Source organism: Marmota monax, unplaced genomic scaffold (assembly GCF_021218885.2).
Source record: "Marmota monax isolate L192 unplaced genomic scaffold, Marmota_monax_Labrador192_F-V1.1 WCK01_AAM20220418_F8-fsc00040, whole genome shotgun sequence".
Lineage (NCBI taxonomy): Eukaryota > Metazoa > Chordata > Mammalia > Rodentia > Sciuridae > Marmota > Marmota monax.
In genome coordinates, this window is record NW_026692782.1 from 9,973,399 (window position 1) to 9,994,981 (window position 21,583).

At 43.9% G+C, this 21,583-nt stretch overlaps 1 pseudogene; it reads right to left on the minus strand.

Annotated features, from left to right (window-relative positions):
• Positions 1–20,460: 20,460 nt before the first annotated feature.
• On the minus strand, positions 20,461–20,928 carry LOC124094760 (large ribosomal subunit protein uL23-like; annotated as a pseudogene).
• Between the last annotated feature and the right edge of the window lie 655 nt (positions 20,929–21,583).

A 21,583-nucleotide genomic window follows, 5' to 3' on the forward strand; every position in this document is an offset into this window, starting at 1 on the left:
ACCCCATGCACTCTCCTTGGCAGGTTATCTATAATCTGTCAACTTAGTCTAAAGAACTTTAGGCTTGTAGATGCATTTCCACAAAACCGTGGGCAGGCAGCAAAGAACTCTCCCAAAGTGAGCCTAAAACCAGCATGTTCCTGGAACAATGGGTAGAGTCTCTGGGCAGGGCTCTTTCTTTTATTCTAAGAAACTTAATGATTACGATGCATTAGCCCTTTATTGTGAAGAAATTAGAAAACCCTGATGAGTCTTTAGAAAAAGAAATCAGTGTTCCTTTATTTAGAAATATAGTGTTTTTACAAAAAAAAATATAAACTTTCCATATACTCATATTTGAATAGCTTGACGTTTGGCAAATGCTTGAGATGAGGACATCTATCAGAGTTCCCCGGACCTGGACCTGGAGGTGACATTCATTCTGCCAGGCACTGGGATCACAGTGATGGATGCAATCTGGTTCTTCCTCTGAAAGGTCTCATAGGATGCTGGGAGAATGGTCCCAGAATAGTAACCATGTATATTATGGGGTACACTAACATTTAGAAATACACTCAGCATCGTGGGGGCAGAGAGGGAAAAATAATTAATTGAGTAGCTGTGAATCTGGTAAATTTCAAGACCATTGAGATAATTTAGAGCATCTTCCTTCTCAGACTTTAGTCCAGGTACAAGCGATTTATTCCCATTATGAGAGCCTCGAGGATGTTTGTGGGTGGACTTGTGGAGTGAGGACTCCAACTTTTATTTTCAGCTGCTTGAGGCAGGGATGTAGGAGGAAACAGTTTATTTTCTGTCTGCAGAAATTCTGCTTTACTTGCCCTCTGTCTCTTAAGTCTATAGTCGTCCATATGCTTGGGTGGGAGCATGTGTGTTCTCCAGCTTTGGGGCAGCTACATTTTTAGCACATGCTAGTCTGAAATCCTTGTGATACCACCAAACTGGGAAAAACTGGTTATACACAGATTTTTCTCAAAAGCTCCTAAAAATCTTTTCATGGGACCAATCATGTGTCAACTCTCACTCATTGAGAGGGGGAGCAGGAGCAGACGGGGCATAGAGTGGACCAGCACATTCTTAGATCATTATAGAAAAGTATACTTGATGTCAACATCTAGACAGTGAAGTGAGAGGTACCGACTTCAAGTTTGAATTAACTTCAAACAGATACTAGGATAGAGAATTGCATGCAGAAGGCTTCTTGGAGACTCCTCTTAGGAAAATAAAGACGACCAGAAGGGGCAGCCAGAGATACCAATTGGCAATGCTTTTGCCACCAAGGTCACCTGATCCCATGAAGAGCCCTGGGATCAACTCCAGAATTGTTCCACACTGAGGCAAGGGTATAGTGGCTGTGTTCCTGCTTCAGCTAGTCACTGGCTAGGAGCTACCTCTTCCTGGTAGAAAAAGTGGTTTTGCAAACCCAGTTGTCTGCCCCCAAGGGTAATTTCCAGTGAAAGGTGCAGCTACCAGCTGTCGGCAGCAGAGGGATGAATGCTAGAAGAAAGGGGACCAAGGATGACAACAGCAGACTCCACTGCAGTGGTTTCGGATGTGGTTCTTCTGTTCAGTTTTGCCCGTCTTGGAACAGGTCCTTCAAGGGTCAGCGTGGTCTCATTTTCCAGGGAATTTGCAGGCAAAGAATAGAGGGACAAACCTCAGGTTCTACTATATGGTTGATCTTGAAACCACAACTGATGCTCACCATCCCCCTACTCCACCACTCATTCTAGATACCCCTTGCCTGTGGCTGACAATTTTACTAGTCTAGGTGGTTTGCTGAGTGGGTGAACCAGCAAACCCCCTGGACTCTCCCTAAGGTGTCAGAGTCCTTGGTTACGATGGTCTCCTCAGGATGTGGCTGCTGTATCTGTGAGTTCACTGTTAAACAGGACACACCATGGGTACCAACAGATGCCTCAGTGGATTAAAAATGGTGCCAAAGAGATTCCTCACTGCCCCTGTTGTCCACAGCAGTCCCATCTTCTGTCACATCATGATTTCTTTTCCTTGCTTATCGGTATTTTGATCTGAGGAGCCCAAAGGGGTTGGTCAGCAGGTGGCTTAAAGTTCAATGGATTCTTGTGGAGAACCTATGTAGAAGAGCTCCCCATCTGAGATGCAGGGTCTCCAGGACCACAGGACCTAGGGCTGCAGGACTGGGAGCACGACTTCCTCAAGTGAGTCCAGGTTTGATCCTGCTTCCACATTAGCTTCCCTCCTCATCTTTTCTACCTAGAGAGGACACAGTGGCTTATGAAGCTCATTCGCTCCTTCACTTAGTCTGTGTCTAGACAATGGTGTCACCTTCAAGCTGAAATCTCAGTTGCTTCAGTAAGAGGCTATTCTATCATTTGTCAGGTGGAAGAGTCCCAAAGATGTGGTAGGTGACAGGACAAGTGGATTCCATGGTCAAATGCCTGCTACCACTACTGCTCACTTTCTTTCCTTTCTCTTTTTCTCCCTCCCTCCCTCCCTCCCTCCCTCCCTTCCTTCCTTCCTTCCTTCCTTCCTGTCTCTTTTTCTCTCTTTATTAAGTTGGTCTCTTGGCCTAAGGCAGTGTTGGTTACAATTTTACGGCAGTTGGTGGAATCCTCCCTAAATCCTCAGACAGTTGTGTTGTCCCTTTAAAGCTTTAGGGGTAGAAAAGGCAAATCTGTACTAGACATAGACTTACAGGTGGTCTTTGTCATTGCTCCTTCCAGGAAGAAAGGAGACCAGAGTAGTCACCTTGCCATCAAGGGTCTAGTTCATGACTGTAAGGATATGGGGCTCAGTCTTCATTTCTGTTGCCGGCAGGCTGGATACGCAGCAGCAGCAGTAGCAAGACCAGCTCGGTGGAGAGGATTCACATCCCCCTGTACAGCTTCCACCCCGTCTAGCAGGGCCGATCCTCTCATATGCTCATGTCAGCACTAAGTCAACCCATAACAAATACTGGCCCGTGTCAAATGACCAAGTCATTCTGCCTTCTTGATTGGTTTGTGTCTGTTATGGTTTGTGTCTGGAATGTCCCCCACAGGCACATGTAATGAAGGATTAATCCCCAATGCAGCAATGTTCAGAGATGGGTCTTTGGGGGGGGGAGTGATTGGATCATGAGGGCTCTGACCTCATGAGTGGATGAATCCCTTAATGCATGGATACTTAAATGGATTATTGGGAGGTAGTGGTAGGAGGTGGACTCAGTTGAAGAGAGTGGGTTCTTGGAGGCATGCATCTGGGGACCCAGCATCAATCTGTATGCTCCACCTATATGCCCAGCTGATATAAGAAGAAAAAGTCTGAGCTTGTTATATGACTGGGTAAGCTTGGCAGGTCAGCATGAGCTAAAATTGGACTAATGCTTCACTATAGTCCTATACCAAGTGCCCTGAAAGGGGGAGGTAAGAAGATTATACCAATTGGTGAGGTTTGGTATATATATATCTTTTTCCTGGCCCCTTCCTCCCCACATCACATTCCCTCTCTCTGCTTCCAGGCCACCATGAGGGAAGTAGCTCTTCCATGATCTTCCACCATGATGTTCTGCCTTGCCACAGCCCATACACAATGGAGCCATCTAACCATGGATAGAAACCTTTGAAACCATGAGCCAAAATAAATCTGTTCTCCTTAATTTTCTCAGGTATTTTGTCACAGCAACAAAAAAAAACTGACTAACACAATGTATCTTCCATTGTGGATGTCCTTTGGTGGTCATAATGTGCTGTGCTAAGATCGTCCATCACACATCTGTTTCCATAGATACATCTGGATAGGCTTCCCAGAACCTTCCTCTCAATTCTCTCCTTTTAGGACCCTGCATCAACTGAAAGGTCCATTAAAATTACTTTAATTGTATGACTATTTTTACTTTGAATTAATTTCTTTTCACAAAGTGGAAGGCCTGATGAATCACACCAAACCTCACCAATTGGTATAATTATTGCTCCCTTTCAGGACACTTGGTACAGGACTGTGGTGAAGCATTAGTCCAGTTTTAGCTCATGCTGACCTGCCAAGCTTACCCAGTCATATAACAAGCTCAGACTTCTTCTTCTTACATCAGCTGGGCATACAGGTGGAACAGGTGTGAGCTATGGGAGGAAGCGCTACTGCTGTGATGGCAGGTGACATGGAGCTATTCATGTCACTTTCTTGTGCCTGATAGTCCTGCTCATGCTCAGTCCCAGATATACCACTTCCAGCTTATGAAGGATTGTTTCTGGGTCAACGCAATTGCGACTTGGTGGGTGTGACAGAATCCAGCTTATGACGGACAGCTCTGGCTGCATGACCACGCATACCCGTGCTCAGATGTTACATCTTTACTAGGGCCTAGTGGCCAACCAGGCCCTGCCTTTTGGATGGAACAGACTCCTGTGGCAGATGGCATGGTCTTGTTCCAAAACCCTGATGGTCTACATTGTGATCTGATTCTGGGGCTTGCCATCAACTGTACTTGATGCCTTTTCCAAACTCAGAAACCTGTAAAAGTGCAAGGCCTGCCAAGTCGCATGGCCAAGTGGCAAGACTGCCTTCCCACAGCCAGGACCTGCTGTAGAGCCCTTTCTAGGCGTCACTTAAAACTGGCAGCCTGTCATGTCACCTGGTAAAAGGGTTAGAGAAGTTTTTCCAAGTGTGGAATATGCTGCCTCCAGAGTCCAAAAAAAGTCTACTGAGCATATGCACCTCTCCTTATGGTGCCAGCTATGCAATGCAATGCGATGTCATTATTTGAGGAGATGCTCTGCTATGCTCCATCACTAGACCCTGAAAATCTCACTGACATGACAGGCTCCCGAATCTTCACTGAGTTTGTCTCCACGCCTTGGAGCGCGTGTGCCTTACCAAGGCCTCCAACATATTTGCTGCTTCTTGCTTCTCCGGTTGAATTCATATCTTGTCCCCTGTGTGGTCAGATCTACACTTGGATAATCCATGGAATGTGCAGAAAGTTCAAGGCCCTTTGAACTATACTATGACAGAGAGAAGCCCTGGGGCAAGGCCATAAATGCAGTCTGTTACTTGTACCATGTAAACGTGTTCCGCTTTTGATCCTTCTTGAGAAAGAGATGGAAGAGAATGCCTTTGCCAGGGTACTGACTGCAGACGGTGTCCTGGGGTCTGTGTCAATCTGCGCTAACCAAGGTACCACCTCTAGCACCGATGGTGCCCTTGGGGCTGCACTTTGATTAAGTTGGCCGTAGTCCATTCCCATCCACCACCATCTAGCTGGTTTTCTGGATCTTTGCATTTTCTTTGCTGTCAGGGAGTCCAGTCCTGTAATAGCATCCACTACTGCCAGCTCCAGCCAAAGAAAGGAGGACACCGTTGAGTGTCTTAATGACACTGCTGTCCCTCTCGCCAGCACATTCCTTATCACTTCAGTAATGGAGTATCTGCTTTGCCTTCATAGAAGAGAGCCAGCAGGCGAGTTTTCTGCCTGTATCCCTTCCATCACGTGTACTTCTCTGAGCCCTTTGAGCTTTGCTTCCACCATCTGCCAGGCAAGTGCTGGTGTGTCTATTTAGTGGGGGCCGTTGCTGTTTCCAAGTTTCTGAGATTCAGCCTGGCAGTTTATTAGCAACTTCACCATGATCCTTGCCAAGGTGTTAAATTCCATATCACGGGAGGGTTTTCATACAACCACATGTTGATACAGCCAACCTTATCCACTTTGTTCCACTGTCCTCCAGATCTGACCCAGTGCACGCACCTTCATCTCCTACAAGTGCACTTCAGCCGGAACTCTCTATTCCTTCTGCATGGAGCCCTTCCCTTCCCTTCAATGACCTTGTTGGCCAATATTCAACCCTTTATCTTAGTCTGATGAACAGAATGGGACATGGAGTAGGGATCCTGCAAGGTACCTGACTTCTTTGTGGCCTCTGCCTGATGCTCAAGAGGGGAACAGAGGGACACTATCTTCTGTGAGAGGGGCAGGCTACTTCTGCAGATCCAGCAGGTTTGGGGGAAGGTGGGAGTTTGGAGTTTTCAACTGCACCCTTACCCAGAAAACCATATCCCAAGTCTCAGTGTCTCACTCTTCTGTGATCGTCTTGACCTTGGCAGAGGAGACCTGCCAGTTGAGAAGACTACTTTCTCTGAAGCTCTGTGTTTATACATGATTAAGTCCTGAATCTGATCCTCAGTACCCATGGCCCTCTGCTGCAAGAATTTCAGGTTTTTCTTAAATGCCACAGAGGAAATCCTCTGGCTTTCCTGTTTTGCCTTGAATATTAACAAATTATCATGAATCCCATAATGTCTCTCTTCAAGAATTGAATCTGTGGCACTCAGCAACAACCACCAATTCCACGATCTTTCTAGTTACTGCTTTCTTTATGCCATTCCTGTGCCAAAGATGCTACTCCAACCAGGCAATTGCATTGCCATAGCGTCCCAGAGACCAGTTATACCCCTACCTCCAGGAGGAGGTCCTCATTGCCATTTGGCCAGGGAGTAATCCATCTCAAAAATCCAATTTTATATTCCATTTGCTAGAGTCATAACAGATGAGAATTGGCTTATATTGGGCTTTCTGGAAATAGACCATGAGACGGAAAACTTCATCTGGGGTTTATTGGAGAGTGCTCTTGGTAGAAATGGTTGTACAAAAAGTGAGGAAGGTGGGATCAGGAAAGGAGAGGAAGGAGTAGGAGAAGAAAAGGAAAAGAAAAGGAAGAGAAGGCACAGGAAGAGGAGGAGAAGGAAAGGAGGAAGTAGACTTAAAATGGGTTTTCCATTGAAGAGTCAGTCAGTTCTAGGGGGAGCTTTGTGCTAGGATGGCCTTTCAGGGCTGTCCCCAGCTGGAGAAAAGTTGATGTTTTGGGTTTCCCTATTAGTCTATCATTGGCCATGGGTTATTTTTTTGGAGGGGTACAACCTTGGACAAGGCGGTCTTATGGCTTAGGACAACACCCAGCCAGGGTCCCAGCTGTGAATTATCCACCATCAATATTCTCAGCAGGTAGGGATTGGATAAAGCAGCCCTGATGTGGGGATCTGAGGGAACACCAAAGTGTCCACTGCAGGCCCCTGATGTTCAAGGTTCTTGCAGAGCATCAAAGCAAGGACTAGATTTAGGGAAAGTGGAGAAATGAAAACATTGCGTTTGTAGTGACAGCATCAATTTCACACCAGGCCAGGATTATCCTACATTATTCTGTTTGATTTTGGACAAGTTCCTCAGGGCCAACTTTTGGGCCTAAGTTTCTTTGACTGTAGAAGTAAATTACTGGCTGGGTGCAGTGGGTGCAGGCTTGTGATCCAGCGGTTCAGGAGACTGAGGCTGGAGGATCGTGAGTTCAAAACCGGCCTCAGAAACTTAGTGAGGCCCTAAGCAATTCAAGGAGACCCTGTCTCAAAATAAAACATAAAAAAGGGCTGGGGAATGTGATGTGACTCAGTGGTTAAGTGCTGAAGAAAAGGAAGGCAATCACTATAGTAAAAACCTTAAAATAATGCCCAGCACATTAGAAGTTCGTATGAGTATAGTTTTCATTGTTATTTTTCAGTAATCCAAACTTATTTTCCACCCACATTTCCCTTTTCATAATCTTATAAACTAGACCTTGACCGCCTTTCTCTTAAAATGAACCTTGCATTCCGTCTTGCTGATTTCCTTGCTTGTTCCCCAAGATGCACGCCCTGTGCCTACACTATCTGTCTTCCTAGATTCTTTCCTCCCTGGTCTCCCACAAAGCTGATTAAATCTACGCCCTTGAAGGAACGGAGAACCATGTGCTTTTGATTCAGGAAGCCTAGGTATAAGTCTTAGATCCTCCAGTTACTGTACCGTGGGTAAGTCCTGGAACACGTCTGGGATCAATTTCCTCTTCTATTAATTGGCGACCCTAGCATCTCCTCCACCAGCTTGTCACAGGGATTAAATGTGATAACTAGGTTAAACTCCCAGCACAGAGCCGTGCATACTTTAGTTTGCTCAATAAACAGTGGTTATTGGATTGTAGCAGTCCTAATATGATCTAACCAGACAGTCATTCAAAGCCCACGTGGCACAGGCACCTACAAGGGATGGGGAGATGAAGGAGCTGTAGTGCCGGCCCCCAGGGTGATGGCAGTTTGTCACCATCTTTCTCACTGTGCATCCCCCTCCCCACCTCGCCCTGGGCACAGCTCCCAGCACAGATCCGGTGTCATCTCTTGGGCATTGTTAGTTTCACTTTCCCAGGTCTCTGTCATGTTTCTTCACATCCATTGTGAGCTGCTTAAAAAGCAAAAAGGCCATATTCTACTTTATTCCCACCCAACACCCAACACAGGCACATACTCTGCCAGCTCTAAGTTTTTGTTAAACAGAATAATATACAAGTGTTTGTGACCCTCCAAAGAGCCTAACAGACAGATAACTGTTAGAACCATGATGTCTGTTTATGGGATGTGCCATAAAAGTGGATGCAGTGTGCATCCATAGGGCTTGATGGAAATTCATTTCTGTTTTGAATGCATGTCATTTCCAACCGTGAATCAAGGTAAAAGAAAGAAAAACACCGACAGGACGCATATGACAACATTCCTGATGTGGATGCCGGGTCCCTTGGGGCTATAACCTGGAAAGACTGGGCCCTGAGACCCAGAAGCTGGAGAGAATGTGACTGGCTTCAGAGAGCTCTCCTGGATTGGTGGGGATTAGAAGAGGCAGGCAATCAAGGGAAAAAATACTCAGGGGGCCCAAGCATTGCTTATTGTCTGGGCAACAAATATGCACCACAGGTGTACCTGAAAACCTCAAGTGTCTGCCGCTGAAAGATGAGGCACTTAATACCCTGCAATTGCTCCAGATTTTCCCCCGGGGATCCCTGTTTTCTCTAGAGCTTTAGATTGCAATAGAAACATCGTTGCCTCCCTCTTGTTCCCATTTATTAACCTGAGGAAGTAACCTGGACTCTTGAACCTTGGGAGATTTGGTGATAATTTCCCGACACCAAATTTGTACACACAGTTTGACAATTATTGAGGAACCACAGGACAAAATCCTTGAAGTTGAAATTACACTAGAAATTCTCGGACACGTAGCCTCTCTGTCTGTGGGATCTTTGAAGCTGAATCCAAAGTGTCCTTGGTCCAGGCAGCTTCTGGAGGGGGAGGCCTGCCTGTGGGAATCCATGGGAATCTGAGCCCCCAGTGGGCTAGCACACCTGCAGGAGGGCAGGGCTTGCCCTCATGGTGTTGAATTCTGGATGGTCCTTCCTTCCTTCCTTCCTTCCTTCCTTCCTTCCTTCCTTCCTTCCTTCCGTCCCTCATGCCTGGCTGTCTGCCGTTTGTACTCTGAAGAGGACTTTAATTGGGAAGACAAAATACAATATCAAATGCCCTTTTTGTGCCTTGTGAAAGGCCTTTAAAGCTTAGCTTAACTCAGAGAGCTTAAATCAATAGCACCAGCCCATTTTCTAATCACAGGGAATCTAATAATGATCAGGAAAGCCATTGTCAGTCTGATCTGTGGGACTGTTAGGACTTTAACTCTTGGAAAACAGCTTCCTGTCAAACTCACACACTGTTATCATATTAAATGTCACTCAGAAGGGTATTAAAACCCTTCTTGAAAGACAAAGCATTACAGGGGTTCTATCAAAATTACTCTATATGCTGATGAGCTGGCTGCTAGGAGAGAGCTCAAGACACAGGAGGTGGGAAGGAGGAATTGTTCCCTGCTTGTTACCATCTACCCAAATCTGGAAAGGAGGCCTCTGGGTGGCTGGGTCTCTAATTTGGGAAGTCCTTTGAGGTATCTTAGCCCAGGTGGAGGCTAGAAAGTTTGCTTTTATTCCCCAAAGCCTGGGAAGGCCTTGGGGTCCCTGAGGAGGTGGGGGAGCTCAGCGCCTCCCTGTCCAGTACAGGTGTCAAGCACTGCACAGCTCCCAGCTGGGGCGCTCCCTGGCCCCAATGCTTGGCCCCAGTGACTGTCACAGCACTCCATGATGATGCACATGCTTCCCATGTCAGATCCCTGCCCTGTGCATTGGGGAAGTGCTGCTGAGGGGTGGGGAAACCTCAGTCTTGATGACCATGGAACAGTTGGGCTGAACTTGATGTTGTTAGTTTAGATATTAAAAATTCAGAGAAAACCGTGGAACTAGGGGCAGATGGTTGATCTTGGATAAAACCCCAAAGGAAATGGGAAGGGATATGGACAGAAGAGCATAAATAGAACCTAAAGAGGCCAGCTGGGAGAGGAGGGGGTGCGGAAGAATCCTGAATGCTTCCTTGCTGGCCCAGGGTGTCCACCTGCCTCTCTACACAGGGCTCTGCCAGCAGCTAACCATTCGTGGAGAAGAGGAGAGTGAGCTCCTTGCTCCTGCTGTGGGCTCATGTTAGACAGCCTCCCCCATTGCAGCCAGCTCCCAGGGTCCAGAGTCATTCCCGCCACTGCCATCATGCCAGACACCGTCCCCCAAGCCAAGTGAGCTGTGGGCACTGCATCTGGACCATCAGGCCTTCAGGTCAGTGCCCCAACCCCTACCTGACAGGACTGCATCCCTTCCCTATCCACTGGGGTAAGGTCTGAAGTCCTTATAGTCACTCTTTGCAAGTTTCTTTCACAAGGTGTTAACCTCCTGATAAACTTACAGCACATGGACAGCAGAGGCCAAAAGGCTGACTTTACCTATCCAGAAGCTCAGATCAGAGCTGGCCCATGAGCCCCTGTGGCTGGTACCCAGGAAACCAACCTGGGGCCTTCCCTAGCCGATATGCCTTCTGTGTACCCCTTTCTTGATGTTTCCAAGGGGTACAAAGCTAAGGCTCTAGAGGGGCCCTTACTACAAATTTTGTCATTCAGAAATAGCAATCCTCTGGTCTCTCTTCCTTCTTCAGTAGAATGAGAATAATAATGTCTCATTTGAGGCTTAAATGTATGTAATGTAAGATCCGGCACTTAAAATACTCAGTGGAACTGTTACTAACGTGTTCCCTGAAAACAAGAAAAAAATGAATCTTGAAGGAAAAATTGGGAGAGTTAAGCATGCATGTTTAATTTCCCCCAGATTCATATGCCCTCACCCTCCGTGTCATGGTGTTAAGAGATGAGGTCTCTGGGAAGTGATTAGGTCTTGAGAATGCTGCTCTCATAGTGGGATTACTACTGCCTTTGTAAAGGAGTCAGGAGGGCTCTCTTTGTTCCCCCCACCCCGCTGAGCAAGGCCACACTGAGAAGACAGCCATCTGCAAATAAGGAAGACCTGATGCGGGATCTGCAGGCACCTTGATCTTGGACTTCCCATTCTCCAGATCTGTGAGAGAGGGATGTTGGCTCTTCTGCCACCTAGTCTGTGGCAATTTGTTATAACAGCTCAAACTAAGGCAGGGAGAATGGAAGACTCAGGAAGTGTGTCCTGAAAACCATGCTGGTGGTCTCTGGTGTCAGCTGCATGGAGACCTTGGGGACATCAGCCCCAGGCTTGCCTGCCTCTCTGTCTTCTCTTGAGGTTTCCAAGTAATGCCTTATGACAATGATCTCCAGGAAGACAGGGCTGAGTGACAACATCTGCAGTATGTGCAAAGGGACCGACTTTAACCAAGACCAGTAGACTATGGCTGCTCACTTGCAGCCTGAGCCCCGCTCAGCTCCATAGGCTCTACACAACCTTGGGATATAGAATCAACAAGAGGACCCCAAATTGTTATTCCACTGTACTTTCTCAATTATCCACGTGGGTGAAAGGAAGCAGAGATATTAATAATACAAAAAATAAAAAAAATCATCTCTTCCACTAAATGTAAGTTTGATAGGGAACATTTTCTGTCCCGAGCTCTAGAACCAAAGAGTGCTGGCCTCATGATTAGGTGCACAGTGGACATTAGTGAAATGGATCAATGTTGAAGAGATTCATAAAGTAGGTCAGGTAAATCTGATTAGGATTTGATTAATTGATACTCTACATGTTGGCTAAAATTGCAGTTCTAATATCCTAAGGACACAGGTGTGTACCTTCAATGCTTGATTGTGCTTTCTTTAGCTGGTACATTTTTTTTTTTTTTGGACATCACTTAGCATCTCTCTTGCTGCTCATTTTCTTTTCTCTTTCTTGCCCACTTTGTTACGGGGGTTTGCAATCAAAACCATGTCTGAGTGGAGAAGACCAATTAAAGTCAAGACAAGGCCAAGAACAGTTTCACTCCAGAAAAAGCCTGCATCTTGACAGAGTTGGGGTGACGGGGTGAGTGGGTTTGTGGTTGTCTGCGCTCAGCCACCTCTGCTTCTGCTGGTCCTCACAGCCTGGCAAAACTGAAGAAGTGGGAGGCAACCGCTACTTCCTCTGAATCTTCCATGAATTGAGAGCACTAGCAATCTGTCTGGGGCCACAGTAATTGAAATTAATTGGATTTTAGAGATAATAACATTTATGCTAATGTGTGTATTGAGAGGAGACAATAGTTGGAGATAAGTACCTAGGAGAGGTGGGGCGGGAGAATGTGCAGTCCTGGCAGGAGAGATTAGGAGTCCTGGAGGGGGGGCCGTGGGTGGGGATGAGGGAAGTGGAGGCCTTAAGAAACTGGGAGGTTTTAGACAAGCAAGTAAAGGAGGGAGGGAGACTAGCAGGACTTCTTTGGATAATAATAACAGTGATAATTGTTAATAGTGCCTGATGCCTTTTATCAAGTGCTCTCTATGTGTGTGACACATAGGAACTTTGCATTTAAATCTGTGGAGCATGAGTTGAGTACTATACTGTGACACCTGAGGTTTAGAGGGCTTTAAATGGCTTGTCTCAGGTTGCATGGCAAGTACACAGGCAGGTCCTTCTTAACTACTTCTCTTCTCCTTCTCTCATCTGTCCCAAGTGGGACAGACAGGGACATGACATTTCAAGGAAGATCCAAGGCAGCGCTGAGTCTAGAGGAGCTCTGGGGAGTGATTTTGACTAGGGCCGGGAGGCAGGGCCTGCAACCCAAAGGAATAAAGGGATCAGATTCCAGATTGAGCCCTTGGCAGGAAAGAACTGTGGCTCCACATTTGTTCCCAGCGGTCTGCTGTGCGGCCCTCCATGGAGGCTCCCAGAGTAAGGGAGGAAATGGCTGCAGGATGATAGAGTCAATTGTTTCTACTCTTGAGGTCAAGGGCAACTGGAAGTGACCACCAACCCGTCCCATGTCCCATCCTTGCCTAATCATTCTTCTTTTCAAACCTAGTCTACACCTAAGTTCTCACACTGTGAGGAAATGTATTGAACTGCAAAGGACCTAGTAGGGAGGACAGGGAAAGGGATGTAGAAAGAGTATATGGTCTATCCATTACGTTTAGTGAAAGAAGCCAACTCAGAAGGTCAAGGGTCCCATGTTTTCTCTCATATGCAGAAATTAGAGAGGAAAAGGAAAAGAAAGGGGCAGAGCTCATGAAAATCTTAGGAAGATCAATAGAGGAAAGAGACCAAAGGGAGGAGGAGGTGAGGGAGAGGGGAAGTGCTAGGGAGTGATAGTGGCCAAATTATATTGTTATATTGGATGCTTGTTTGAATAGGCAACAACAAATCCTATTAGTATGTAAAACTATATTGCACCAATAAAAACGGGGGGAAAAACCATAAATGGAACCAAACTAAGAACAAACAAAAACTCCAATTCAGAATAAAAGGTATATATATATATATATATATATATATATATATATAATCTTAAAACACTATGATAATGCAAAGATTAAAAAAAAGATTTATCCATACTCAAAAAATAACAAAACAAGGCAATAGAATCCACCAGCATCCACCTGAATGACTGGTTATTAAATTCACCAGGTGAAGACTGCTCCCATGTGCATGGTCCATCTTTCTACATTATTTTATTTTATTTTTAAATTTTTTTTCTGTGGTGCCAGAGATTGAACCCAGGGCCTTGTGCATTCAAGGCAAACACTCTACCAACTGAGCTATATCCCCAGCCCTTACATTCTTTTATTTTTAATTTTTTAAAAATATTTATTTTTTAGTTTTAGGTGGACACAATATCTTTATTTTATATTTATGTGGTGCTGAGGATCGAGCCCAGTGCCTCGTGCATGCTAGGTGAGTACTCTACCACTGAGTCACAATCCCATTCCACATTCTTTTATTTTTAATGCATTTGTGTATTTTGATATAAAGTATTTCTCTGATATTCAGAGTATCATTATACCTTCCTTTTAATCATGACTTTCAAATCTTTTTTCTTTAGTATTTATTCTTATTTAATGTAATTACTGGTATGGTTCAACTTACATCTGCAATCTGCTATTTCTTTTTATATATTACATTTTTTTCCTTTTTCTTCTCCATTCCCTTTTGTGTAATATTCACATAAACATCTGTGTAATATCTATCTATATCCACACACGTGCACACACACACACACACACACAGTGCAACGTTTACAACCTTTGTTGATTTTTAAAAACTATTTTAAAGGTATTTGCTTAGGTGTTGTTCTAGAAATTTTGATATGCATTTTAAAATCATTGCAGTCTACTTTAGGTTAATGCTGGCTGAATTCTGGTAAAATGTAACTTGTTCACATGTACTTCTTCATTTTCTCCTTTGTGTTATTTTCATCAAGTATATTTTATCTCTGTTTTAAACTCAACAACTGAATGCTAATGATTATTTTTTATAACAACAGAAAATGATATAACGAGAGAGAGAGAGAGAGAGAGAGAGAGAGAGAGAGAGAGAGAGAGAATACTGTCTCAGAATGTAAACATGTAACCCTGGCTCACAGGCATGATGCTCCAGAGAGAGGGGAGCCTCCCATGAGTCTTTTGCCCAGCACATGAGCTGTTTTATCCAGGTCCTTGAAGCCACTTAGAGCGAGGCCTCTGAGCCTTCTGAGACATGTAGGCCTTGCTTTGTGTGTAGCAGTGTGACAAAGTGTGGGAGCATTTTGGGACAGACACAGCTGGACTCAAGTCTAAGCTCAAGCATCTACTAGTCCTGTGACATTAACTTAGTCATTTTGCCTTCCTAAAGTGAGATTCAGTGCAAGTAGAGACCCTAACACCTGCCTCCCAGGTGTTCTTGGGTTTCCAAATAATGACTCAAAACCAAGGCTCTTTGCAGACCGTCCATCAACAGGGGGGTTTGTTGATGTGCTTATCCTTTGATAGGGCAGGGGATTGGAGAACAGAATTTAGGATTCTTCTTCCCCTTCTCCTTCTCCCTCCCCATTCTCCTCTTCCCTCTCCCTCTCCTTCCTCTCCTTCTGCCTCTCCTTCTTCTCTTCCCTCTCCCTCTCCTCTTTCTCCTCTTCCTCTTCCTCCTCCCTCCTTCTCCTAACTTTTAGTGTTCTCTGTTCCACGTTTTAGCGTCTCCTAAAATCTGAATGTTGACCTCACCATCTATTTTCACTGAGATTTATATCAACAGTGCACCTCTTACTTCCCAAATGAAAGGCCGTATCATTATTAATCCATTTGGCCATTTCTTTCCTTTCATTTTCAAGCCCTTTTTAGCTACTTATGCTTATAAAGGTCTATCATGTACCTTTAATCTTCTTGTCATTGGCAAACTTCCACTTCCAGCTTTCTTTTCATGACATATGGATTCTGTATTCAGTATAATTTTGTGCTCTGGAAATGTTCAAGTACAGATTTGTATACACATGCAACTATATGTATACATTTTCATAGCTACTACTTAGGTCAAATCATGGGGCTATTGCATATTTGAAAGAGATGACCAAATGGGAATGGTAATGAAGTTAACTACTATTAGCTCAGTCTAATAGAGATGGTATCAAATTGAATGATGATCAAACTGATTCCAAGGTCATGGTATATGTAAATTTCATGAAGTCTTCTTGGCTTTCAAGTCATTAAGAAAACTATTTACCTCTCCACTAATTGGTCTCTGAGGCCTGCAAATCCCAGCACTACTGTGCCCTCTCCTCCATCCCAGGACCATGACATTGCCCCAGTCTCTTATTTCCCTTGGTTATTGCCTGAGGGCAACTGGACAGAGCCCTTATACGTCTTATCTGACCTTCCTGAGGCATAAACACAGTGCCATAGTGACAGTCAATTAAATAAAAAGGCTGTCTGTCCTGACATTGCGGTGCCCCTAAAACATTGAAGACTGCCAGCCACTTAGAAGCAATCAAAAGCCTCAAACTGGGTAGAAATTGCAGCGCTGCTCTTAAGTTCAATTTTCCTTGTAGCTCAATTTCCCAGCTTTGCACTTTCCTAGGTAAATCACATTAACCGAGGAGAAGGGGGGGCATGCGGAGATGGGTGGTAGATAGCCAGACGGTCCTTTGCCGTGAGAGCATCTCATCCCGAGCCATCAGGGAATAGGTAACAGGTACTCTTGACAAGCATGTATTCAGTGGTATGAGAAGTCATTTAAATGGGAAGCAGGAGCAGAGGTCTTCTGCTGGCAGGGAGTATCTTCATTATTGCTGTCATGGTGCCCGTTAACTATCCCCATCCATCATTTGTTCAATACCTCGGTGAAATTAGCCAACTGCATATTACAGCAGAGCGCCGATGTGCCAATCTCCCCTGAAAGCATTAGGCTGTCTTCCGTTCCACATTCCCCCCACCGTCCGCCCCCTTTTACTGCCCATTAATGATCTTTCATTTGCATCATGAAACAATGAAGTCCTTTGGCCAATTATGTGAAATTACGGGTGCTCTGTAGGTGCCCTCTGTCCCCCGTTTACCTTCTTTGTTGGAGCAGTGGGCTGGAGTGGATTTATATTTCAAACATTACTTGACTTCTGCCCATTTCTAGATGGAAGCAGTACAATTTTAGCTGGCACAATGAGCCTCCGCCTTTGGCTTAATGAACTGGCTCGTGCCCAACCTGGATGAAACTATGAAGTCAGTCGTGACAGAGGCTTTTAAGGGATCCTTTCAGCTCACAAACCAGGGGCGGGGGGGAGGGAACGGTCATCTCCGAGCATAACAAACTTACCCTTTCTGTCCCAGGAGACTCGACTGCAGCACATCTTCCGATTACTTTTGGCATGCTTTCTCTGGGATGCTTCTCTTGCCATAGAAATATTATTCCTATTTCTTTGATTCAGAAAACACCATTAGCAAACTCAAAGTCCAGTAGTCATCTAGGAACCGGGACACAAAATAGGGGAAACCAGTACTACAGAACATTATCACCAAACAGAAAGAGGCAAGGTGCATTCCTAGCCCTTCCTCCAAAACCAGCATGAAGCCTGGTCCCACAAACATGAAATGCAAGCATTGATAGTTCAGGAAAAGAATCCAAGACTGATCAAACTCACAAGGACCATCATTCTTCTATTGCACCAGGAGGCAGCACTGAGCAGACCCAGAGACAGGCACTTGGATCTGAGCTCTGCATCTTGTTAGCTGAGTTATTGGAGAGTCATTTATCCTCTCTATGGCCCTAGTTTATCACCTGGATAATCAGGAGAGGAACACTGTTCAACTCTAGAATTGCTATGAGATTAAATTAGACATCATAACAGCCCTGGGCACAGAGAATGTACTCAATGGCTGTTGTAACATTTCTTTCCTTTTTACATATGCTATTGAGAGAGGAAGCTTTAAAAAAAAAAACCCAAAGAGAGGATAAGATATCCTCATATAAAAAACACGGGAACATAAAAGCCCTGAATTTCACAGCACCAATTATTGATATTATATAAGTTTAAATAGAATGTTATGGCTCTTAGTAGAAAAGCTTATCATTAAAGCAATACATGTGTAGTGCAAATGCTAAAAGCAAGAAGAGTTAGAGGAGGGAGAGATCAATACTGAAATCATAAGGAATGACAATCACCTTTCTCCCTAGAATGACTTTGATATAAAAAAATTTAAAAATAGGCAATACCTTTACATGGCTTAAATGTCAAAATCTTAGAAGTTCACAGGGGAAGTTTTTCTCCACCTCCCCAGTTTTCATCCCAAGAGCAAACCAGTGTTAACAACTTTTTATCTTTGTGGTAAGATATATGCAAAAACACGTAAATTATGTTTTGACTTTTTAAGCTTTATTTCTTGGCTATTATTATTTCAATTTAAATATATTTTATACATCATTACATAATTATTATATAAAGAGATTCTTTTTTATTTTTATACCAGCATAACTTTCTATTGCATACAGATATTGTCATTTATTAGATCCCCATTGATAAACATTTATTTTATTCCCACTATTTTTCTACCAGTAAAAATGTTGCATTGAATACTTATATGCATATATTATTTCAAATGTGTGTGAGATTAGACTTGGGTTTTGGGGCCAAAGACTATGCATTGGTAAAGTGGGTAGATATCACCCAGGTACCCTCTATAGAGGTTGTAATTACTCTCCTCTTACATCATATGAGAGTATTGTTTCCCTGCAGCTTTTTGATCCTTAACACTTTACAGAACTTCTGGATTTTGACCAACCTGGTAGGTAAAAAGGGCATGCCAGTGTAATTTAAACATATACTTCTCACACTGTAAGGGAAGTGAGCATATATTCCCTTGTTTGAGAGTTATTGTGTTATGTTTGCTAGAAAATGTCCCTTGTGAATTTTATCTTCTTTTCTATTGTACTGTTTATATATATTTTATATATGTGATCCAATGATATTTCTCCATTTGTCATCATTATTTAGCTTTACTCATGTTTTTTAAATGCAGATGTTTCTTTTATGTAGCTGCGTTTTAAATATTTCTATCATGATTTTTCTTCTTTGGAATTTTGTGTAGACTCTTATTCCCCTGTGGTCTGGACCTTCATTTACATTCCACATCCTTTTGAATGTATGGAAGAAAGTAAGTCCCCAAATGATTTTCCACTCTTTCGTGACTCTGTTGCAGAGCCAGAAGTAGGTTCCATCCACACCTTCCTGTACATTTTTCTTGATAAATACTAAATGCATGAATGGAAGGGTGGGTAAAAGGAGGAAAGAAATAAAGAGTTACTGAACACAGGCCCTGACAAGGCTGATATGTGGGTCTGCAAAGCGCAGGGACCAGAGGTTTGGGATTTAGTGTATTTATTCTTTGGTTAGTGACTTGACTGAGCAGTACACAAGATCATTCATGTTGTGAGTGGCCATTAAATGTTAACAATTACTGTGCAATCATTACTATAAAGGGAGAGGGGAAAGGGAGGTTAAATAGTCAAGATAAAAAACTATGGAAAAGAGTTCAACACCTGGGACAGCACCCGGGCAAGCTGCCCCAGGATGCACCAGGAACCGGTGATCTGCTTTCCCCGCACTAAGATCTCCTCTTTCAGCATTTCTCACCTGCCCCAGTGCCTATGGGATATAGTTCCACTTGTCTTATGTAGAACAGCTCTGGGGTATAATCCTCACGATGCCATTCCAAACACCATAATCCCAAATGTTGAAATCTTCAAAGAGCAAAAATCCCTAAAGTCTAAAATCCTGAAAGATCAAAATGTCTAAAACTTAATTCTAGGAAAAATAATTCAAAATTATTTAAAAGACATTTATTTACCTTTAAAGAGGGGATTTACTTGTCAAGCATATAAAAACATGACAACACTTCACAGGCCACTTTATGCAACAAAATAGGCAATAACATTCTACATGTTTTTGCAAGCATGAACACGTACACTACCAATATTCACACAGGTTTAATAGCTATGAGCAGATGAATTCTATTCATAAAAAATAGGTCAAAAATTGAAATGTATAAATGTATATCATTATGGTTGGTAATTGTGTGCACCCAGCTTTATAACCGGCATCTAAAATACCATGATGGGGGCTGGGGTTGTGGCTCAGCAGTAGAGTGCTCACCTAGCAGGGCGAGGCCCTGGGTTGGATCCTCAGCACCACACAAAAATAAATAAATTAATTAAAGATATTGTATCCAACTACAATTAAAAAATAAATATTTTTTAAAAATAATAAAATACCATGATAGACAACCTGAGCCCTGAAGAAACCAGCCCCCAAACTGTGATGGGTCTGCACTGTATCGGTCACATAAATTGCTGAGATCCTGAGACATTTTAGCTTTCATAAATGCAGATGTACCAAGGGGACACACCTTCATTTATTGAGGACATGTTGGTGTTTTTATATACACACACATACACACAGAATCCATGCTGTTAAAATTTCAAAGGAAGCATAAAGCAAGTCAGTCTCTCTAGAAGTCTTTACACAATTTACACCTGGTCCACTCAGACTTACACACATGGATCCCTCGGGAAACACCCTCACAGACACACCCAAAGGAATACTTTTCCAGGTTTCTGAGCGCTTATTTTATCTGATACAATGTGGCCATCTTGTCTACCACTGAAAATGTACCAAACACCTTCCCTAGGATCAGCTTTCTGCCCCTCCCATCAGCCTCCTGCCCCCACCACAGGGCATTGCTGCTTGTAGGATTGGGGATTTCAGGATTTGAACGTTCAGGATTTCAATCTTTCAGGATTTTGATCCTAGGTAGTTTAAACTTCAGAAATTTTGATCATTTTTTAAATTATGTTATAAAACAATGTCTATTATCAGCCAGCTGGACTCTGTTTAGATGATCCCGATATTTTTGGCGACATCCAAAGCGTCACAGTCAGGGGCCAGTTGAACATATGCCTTCTTCTCTCCATCAGGCCTGATCAAGGTGTTGACCTTGGCCACATCCAGGGCACAGAGCTTCTTTACAGCCTGTTTGATATGGTGTTTGCTGACCTTGACATTCACAATGAACATTAGTGTGTTGTTGTCTTCAATCTTCTTCATGGCCCACTCAGTGGTCAGGGGTTGCTGATGACTGTATAGTGGCCAGCTGTTTCTCCTGGGGGTGCTCTTCTGAGTATACTTGGGCTGCCTCTGGAGCTGCAATATCTTGGGGTGCTGGAAGGTAGGTAACGTGTGGATCTTCTTTTTTTGTGGGGCTATGGATGCTGTTCAACATGCCTTCTTGGCCTTCGAAGCTTTTGTTTTGGCTTTCACTTTGGGAGGGGCAGGAACTTTTTTCTTAGCTTTCAGTGCCATCTTGGTGAAACGGGCATGGATGCTGAACTTAAGGGATTCTGGTATTCAGGATCCTGGTGTTTGGAACTGTATTTTGGGATTATAATCCGCTCTACTGTAGAAATGGGTACTAGATTTTCAGCCATACTCCTATCCCCAGAAAATGTTAACCCTGGCATTTTCTTTGCAGATATTTGCTTTCTTGCTCCAGACCAGTTTCCAGGCACAGCCACTGGATATAGAGTGTGCTTTGTCCTATCCTGAAAAGACAGGTCCTGCTCTTGGCTACCTGACACTATGGGACACAGGCAGAAAAACAAACCATGTTAAGATGGTACTGATAGCCACTAACTTATGTTTTTCACTCTTTAAACCCAAGGAACAAACCTCTTCTCAGAAGGTTTATATAACAAGAAAGGTGACAGTGGGTGTATTTTGAGACTGAGGAATTTGGTTCACCAGTTTCACAGTGTCTGGTTCTAGTAAGCAGCTTTCTCACTTGGGGTAGTTATTCTGGGTAAATAAACTGTGCATAGATCTTTAGAATGAAGAAACAGGAAAGGAGAAATCCTATTATAATAAGGACCCTTTATCATTTGAGCGTTGGGGGAGTTTGGGAGTGGGGAGAGTGTGCCAGGAGCACACAGGTCCTTGGAAAGTGCTCTGCAAAGCCCTG